This window comes from Typopeltis vanoorti, chromosome 4, assembly GCF_054136105.1.
Source record: "Typopeltis vanoorti isolate ZY-2024b chromosome 4, IOZ_Tvanoo_1.0, whole genome shotgun sequence".
Taxonomy (NCBI): domain Eukaryota; kingdom Metazoa; phylum Arthropoda; class Arachnida; order Uropygi; family Thelyphonidae; genus Typopeltis; species Typopeltis vanoorti.
In genome coordinates, this window is record NC_143552.1 from 161989790 (window position 1) to 161996848 (window position 7059).

Sequence of the window (7059 nt, forward strand, 5' to 3'; positions counted from 1 at the left end):
TAAGACAGTATAAACAAAAATGGCTAGAACATTTAAATCGAATGGACAATAGCAGACTACCAAAAATATTATACAGATACAAAATAAGTGGAAAAAGAAGATTCGGAATACAAAGAAAGAGATGGCATGAGACCGGAACAGGCCACATGGCCTAAATTCCATGTTAGGAAGAAGAAGAAGAAGAAGAAGATTATATGGAAGTATAGTGTTGTTCAATTCAATTTTTAGTTTCACATTTGCCAAGTTATTATTTAGATGAAAACAACATATTACCATTTTGCTCTTATTTAAACAGAGTCTCCATCTTTTAAAATAGTTAAGATGTTAATCATAATAGTTACGTCAGCTTTCAGAATTTCTTCTGTACGACTTATGCATTTATGCTGTGTAGTTATTGCTATATCTCGGCAAAACAAAATTTCCTTGACGTAGTGACGGGAAGATCAGATATATGCAGATTGAATAATAACGGAGATAAAACAGATCCCTGTGGCAGTCCATTATCTAACTTCCTTTCGCTGCTAGTTTTATTACCTATAGTCACTATAAATCTTCTATCTCTTAGCATATTGTTAATAATATGGACTATTGTTTAACATGGGATAATTTTATATACTTTATATAGAAGGCCTTGTCTCCAACCAAGCTTTAAAATTGAAAGTACTTTTGCATTTTTAAAAATAGTGGGAAGTTTACCAGTTGTACGAATATCAGTATAGAACTTTGTTAACCATAATCTTGCATTTCTTCTCACATTAATCACAAATTCTGGATGAATGTTATCAAAACCTGGAGCCTTACCAGGTTTTAATTCCTTGTAGGCTGCTTCAAATTCTTGCTGCGTAAAAGGGCGTGCAAAATTTGAAGTTATAGGTGAAGACTTGATAATTCTTTTAATTTTCTCTTTATATATCTTGTATGTTTTTATTGATTGGGATACATGATATATTAACAATATGCATAGCTAGTTGATCTGAGGTGATTCTTGGTTGTTCTTTAATCAAAGGAGCACTACCAACTAGTTTCCTGAGAAGGCTCCAAGCTTTACGGCTGGAATGAGTGAAGTCTATACCTTCAACTGTATTTACCCATTTTTTCCTTCGGGATATATCCAAGTTTTCTTGGAGTTCGTCTGCGGTTTTTGGGTCCTTGTTTATCTGATATTCATTATAAAGTAATTCACATTCTTCGCTCCAACCATGTATATAGTTATGTTTAATACATCTAGGAATACTTTTCTTGGCAGCAAGTAGGACTACACCTATAAATTGATGAAAACTACTACTTATTGGGGATATCCAGCGAATACATTTGTCAAGTTCATTTGCGTATTTATGCCAGTCATCCTTTTTAATATTCCAGTGTGGGATAGGCTTTGATCTTACAAATGGAATGGAAATGCTAATGTTAGTTAATACCGGTCTATGTTGACTATGAGGAAAGTCAGTTAAGACCCTGCTCAGATTTTGCATAGAGTGACCTGAATTATTTTTGCTCACAAGACATAAATTCAGGGTTGCAGTCTCTTTTCCAGGATCTTTAGATTATTTATTTAAAGGCACTTTTAGATTTTTCAGATCTAAAAGTGCCTTTGTCTTTGGCATGAAAGACTAATGGCTTATAGATATTCCAAATTGTAATATCTTGAACTTTTATCACTATTGTATGTATGTTTTCTACAATATTTTGAGATAAGAAAAACTTCTTTAAGACGATTTCGCACCTACTTTGCTATTCCATGTACTTATTCATCTTATTCATCATAAGTTGCACCTTATGATGAATAAGATTCAACTTATTCATCATAAGTTGCACCAATAGCAGTGTAACCTGGAATGCGACCACTTTTAAGGAGCTGTTCAGGATCAGCAGCAGCACATGTTTCCTGGACAGCAATCACATCAACATTGTTGGTTAACAATAATTTCGATAAATAATCGCATTTGGCTTTGCTAATAGATTCAATATTTAATTGACAAATACGTAGTGTAGGGCCAATGTTTATAAATTCTGGTTTATGCAAGTCACTATATTCAATAAATTCAGTAGACATCATGAAATTGGCCAGGAGATCCTTAGGATGGACTGGCTGCCAATCGCTGTTGCTCATTTAGCACCACCCAGGGGACACGTATAGCTTTAGGATCACTATGGACGCGAGAAACTTTGTCCCCATAAATAAATATATACTATATGACGCTTGAGCCCTATTAGATACACTGGAATAATTTTGTAGTGAATGTGTCCCTTGCATTTGCCTTTTTTCAGTGACCAGTCTGGCTACAACCCTTGGTTATGCACATTGTACAGCTACTTCCATTTCCTTTATCTTTTCATTATCCTAAGTCTTTTTCGTAACTATCATTATAACTATATCACCACTTGAAAAGTAATTATATTATAATTATATTTATACTATATGTAGTAATACTTTTGACTATTTTTATTATCACTTACATTGCTGTAACATTTCCGTTCATCGCTATTGTATTGTGATATTATTTTTACTAGTTCCTCCGTTTTCAAAATAATAATAATTTCTGAAATATTTTTACATAATTACAATGATCATCTTTTGTGACATTCTAACTTGTAATTTTTACAAAATTAAAAAATTATGTGATTCATTTTCTACATTGAATTTCAATTAAAACTTTGAGAATAATGCTTTTTTTGCATCTATATTTACAACACGTATTCTTCTAATATTAACAATGAAGATTATTCAGAATTTTTTGTATAATATTTTGTTTATATAATTTTTTGATTATAAGAATATTTTTTTTTCATATTACATAAGAGTATTATATTAATGATATTATCACATAATAATCCGTATCTTCAGTATCTTCTTTATTGTTGTATAATTTACTAAAGGTTTTATTACATAATCTGCCTCTTTGGTTATAAGGATTACATGTGGTTGAGTGAGGCGAGTTAATCCCACCTACTTCGAAGCTTGGGTTAGCTTTTGTAAAGAGAGTGGGATTTAGGCTTCACTATTTATGTTGTTGCTACTGTTTATGTATGGGATGTTGGCATTGGATGCTGGTGATTTGTGATGTGTCTATTAGTGTTAATGGTATATTAACTTTGTTGGTATATTTTCCAGAGTTCGTGTTTTAATGTTTTGCAGTTATCTATGTGTTTTAAATTTCTTGGTACGTTGTTAAGTTGCGTGGGTATCTGATGTGATCTCACCAAAGAACCGTATGAATAGTTGAAGGGTATAGGGATGTAGAGAGTTGTTGTGGGTCGTGTTATACGATATGTGTCTCTGTTGTTTCGATAGGTGATGTTGAATCAATTCCTTGTTAATGCCATGTAGTGTTTCAGGTTTTTAATGCTCAGAATTCTGTGTATCGCCATATGCTTGTCGGATATTGGTCGTTGCGTGTAAGGTGTCCAGATCACTGTTGACACGATTTTCCTGTGTAATGTTTCTAATTTTGTTAGGTGCTGTTTGATGTGTTTGCATAGACTATTATTCCGTATCTGTAGGGATTCGCAGATACTGTGATATAGGAGTTTTTTTTATGTTTGATGGAATAATGCCTTTAACGTAGAAGAGTTTTGCTGCGATGATCCAGAATTTGGTGTGTAGGTATTCTATATGTTTTGTCCATTTAAGGTTGGAATCTATATAGAGAGTGAGGTATTTTGCATTTGTTACAGGTTTGATTTCGGAACACTGGCAGGTATTTTTGTTGATAATGCAGTGGCATGTGTGACAGTGTATCGATAGTGATGCAGGGCGTATGATTCTTGGGTTGTGTATTATCAACATCTGTGTTTTGGTGCCGTTGATTAGAATTGCGTTTTGGTGGAAGTATGTTGTGATTTCATTTAGGTCTTGTTGTGCTTTGCAGAGAGCCGTGTTGATGTCTGTGTAGATTGCTAGTAGTGCAGTGTCATCTGCATACTGAAATATTTGACTTCATATGGATATGTTATGAACATCGTTAATGTACAGTATATGTTCAGTAGAGTGGGTGATAATACCTTGAGGTTCACTGTGTTTTATTTTTATACCCCAACTGTGACATGTACCTATTTTTGTTACTTGTGTTCTGTTTGAGAGGTAGTTCTTGAACTATGTATGCAGTGTTCCTCTTATACCTATTAAGTATGGTTTGGTGAGTAGAATGTCATGTTCAAGTGTATCAAATGCTTTATTTAGGTCCAGCAGTATAAGAACGGCGTACTTGTTTTTGTCGAGAGCTTTGTTTATTGTGTCGGCGATGTCTTCTAATAAAGTAATGGTGCTTTTTGTTTTCTGAAAGCCGTATTGGTTTTGTTAGATGATGCTGTACCTCTGTAAATAGTTCTGTAGTCTGGTGTGTGTTGTTTTTTCTAGAATTTTTGAAATGACTGAAGGGTAGCTATTGGTTTATAGTTCTGAGTATCGTTTCTTTTACCATGTTTGAAAATTGGAGTAATTATTTAAGTCTTTAGTTGTTGTGGTATAATACTGTCGAATATTATGTTCAGGAGTTTCAAAAGTATTGTATTTATTTGATCAAAGTTTGTTATAAGGTCTATGAGTCTTATTTTGCCTATTCCAGGAGGGGCAGGGCCTCACTTACCATTAGGCGCATAAGGCGCAAGATGGGGCCTCACTCTCTAGGGGGCATCATTTTAAAAATTTACTCCTCACAAAGAACAATAAAAAAACAGCGTAGTTATAGTTGCAAAATAAAATACTTATTTTTAAATATTAAATTCATAACAGAAAAACTAGAGGCTGCTGAAAATTTTGTGAGGCTTCCTTCATGTATGTAAGCGTACCATTTCTTTGCTGGACGTATATACACGTCCAGCAAACCTGGATAATATTCTGTCCACCTGCTGAAAGAATATGGATAAAAAGTGTAGTTTGACCGTCATGTCCATCACACTGAAAAGTACATTTAACTACATTACCTGGAGTACGTAGTACCTATGTTCTGTGGCCTACAGCAAGAAACGCAGTTGCTTGCCCTTTGCTCGGTAACCGGAATCTAATTTATATCAGACTAAATACCTATGAGTATATTCATTTTGCTGCTTGCTTTTATCGTATAATTATAGTTTTTAATGCCAGCGTAAAATAAGAAATCCTTTCATACTTTCACTTCATATTTATCACTTTGGAAGATCAATGTCGCTGTCAATTTTTTTGCTAATTATTTTAATCGCCAATACATTTTAAAATTCTCCAAGAACTTGATTGAAGATAATTATTTTTGTCAAACAATTATTTTATAAATTCATGAAAATCCGAATCTAAAAATGAATACAGACTCCATCTGTTCCAAATTAAGTTTCCTATTTTATTCATAATCTTAGTTCGAAGGTTAGTTATCATACGTAAATCTTGAATCATATCATATAATGCATAATTTTATAACTTAATCTGTAGGTTTTGCATTTCAACTTTCTTGGTTTCCCCCTAATCACTCACTACAAATCAAAATAAATGGCAGTTATGAAGTAAACTGTTATGTACATATTTTCGGCTAATTTCGATATTATGCGGCAGTTTTGAAGTAGCGATATTTTCCCTACAGTTTATCTTTTGAAACATGTGTAGGTACATGCGTTAAAATTTAATTTTATTTCCAAAATTTTCATAACAGATTTAATTCACCTTTAATGGCTAACTCCCCCTCCCAAAATTATCACCACACACACACACACACACACACACACACACACACACACACACACACACACACACACACACACACACACACACACACACACACACACACACACACACACACACACACACACACACACACACACACACACACACACACACACACACACAAATACTGCTAGATAACATGTGCGCACTTTCTTTTTGTTTGAATTCGTTATTTTTCAAAAGTAATTCTACTGTTGCAGTTTTAAGCAAAGACAAAGGTGTGGAATCTCTGATAAAATACCATTGGATATAAATTAAAAAGACTCATAATCGGAAACCCCGAGTAATGCAGTTTAACACCCTTTGTTGTTCATAAAAAAAATAATAATAAAAATAAAAAATCGTTTCTAAAATTGAAATGTGCGACCCATATAATTTTATTTTGCAAGGAAAGGAAGCAAAATGTCATATTTATTTCAATAAATATTACTTAAAAATATAAATATTTGACATAATATTTCCAATGCAAGCAAACATTTTGATTATTTATTTTCGCACATGTGAAATTCGGTTTTATGTGGGATGAGACACAATAAGTAAATTGTGCAGCAAAAAAAAGGGTCAATCCAAGAAATACAGTGCACATAACTGCAATAATCCGTTAACGGCGATGGGGGGAGGGTAATTGCATTTTAACAGATAGAATGCTGAAGAAACTTCATCAGCATTCTGACTTTTATTAGGTCAAAGCAATTTTGAGTATATTTGCGAACAGATATATTCAACATAACTTAGCCAGTTTTGCTGTAAAAAGTACTGTATTTGAAGAAATATTAGCGCATAATAATAAAATAGCAAAATTCATAATGCTTCAGAATAACTTGATAATTTTGTTAATACCAAATCAATATGAGATATCTGTAGGAACTATTATTATTATTATTATTATTATTATTATTATTAATATTATTATTATTATTATTAGAGTCCGGAGAGCCTGTGTAGCTCAGTAGAAATGGCGTTTGCCCTCTACAGCGCTTGACCGCACGAAGAAAGGGTTTGGTGGTTCAAATCTAGTCGCCGACTAGAGGAAATTTTTCTAAGCCTTTTTTCGACCGGTTCCCGAGTTAGTCGATCTCTGGCACGGGCAAGCGGGTTTTTCCTCCCGGAATCTCGGGTTTTTCGTCCCGTAAACTCAAGAAAATCGACCGCAGAACCCACATTATTTTCAGACATTAAATATATTGTGTTAAGGTTAGGGACCACGAGATGGCGGCACATTTGAGCCGTCTCTCTTCACTGTGTACCGCTTAATTAGTGATAGCCTTGGGCCATCTATCTCTGATTGGTACCAGTGGGGATTGAACTGCCCACTCAGTCTCCAAAAGTTAGATAGGGCTAAATGGCCTCGCCTACTCCCGTATACGGGA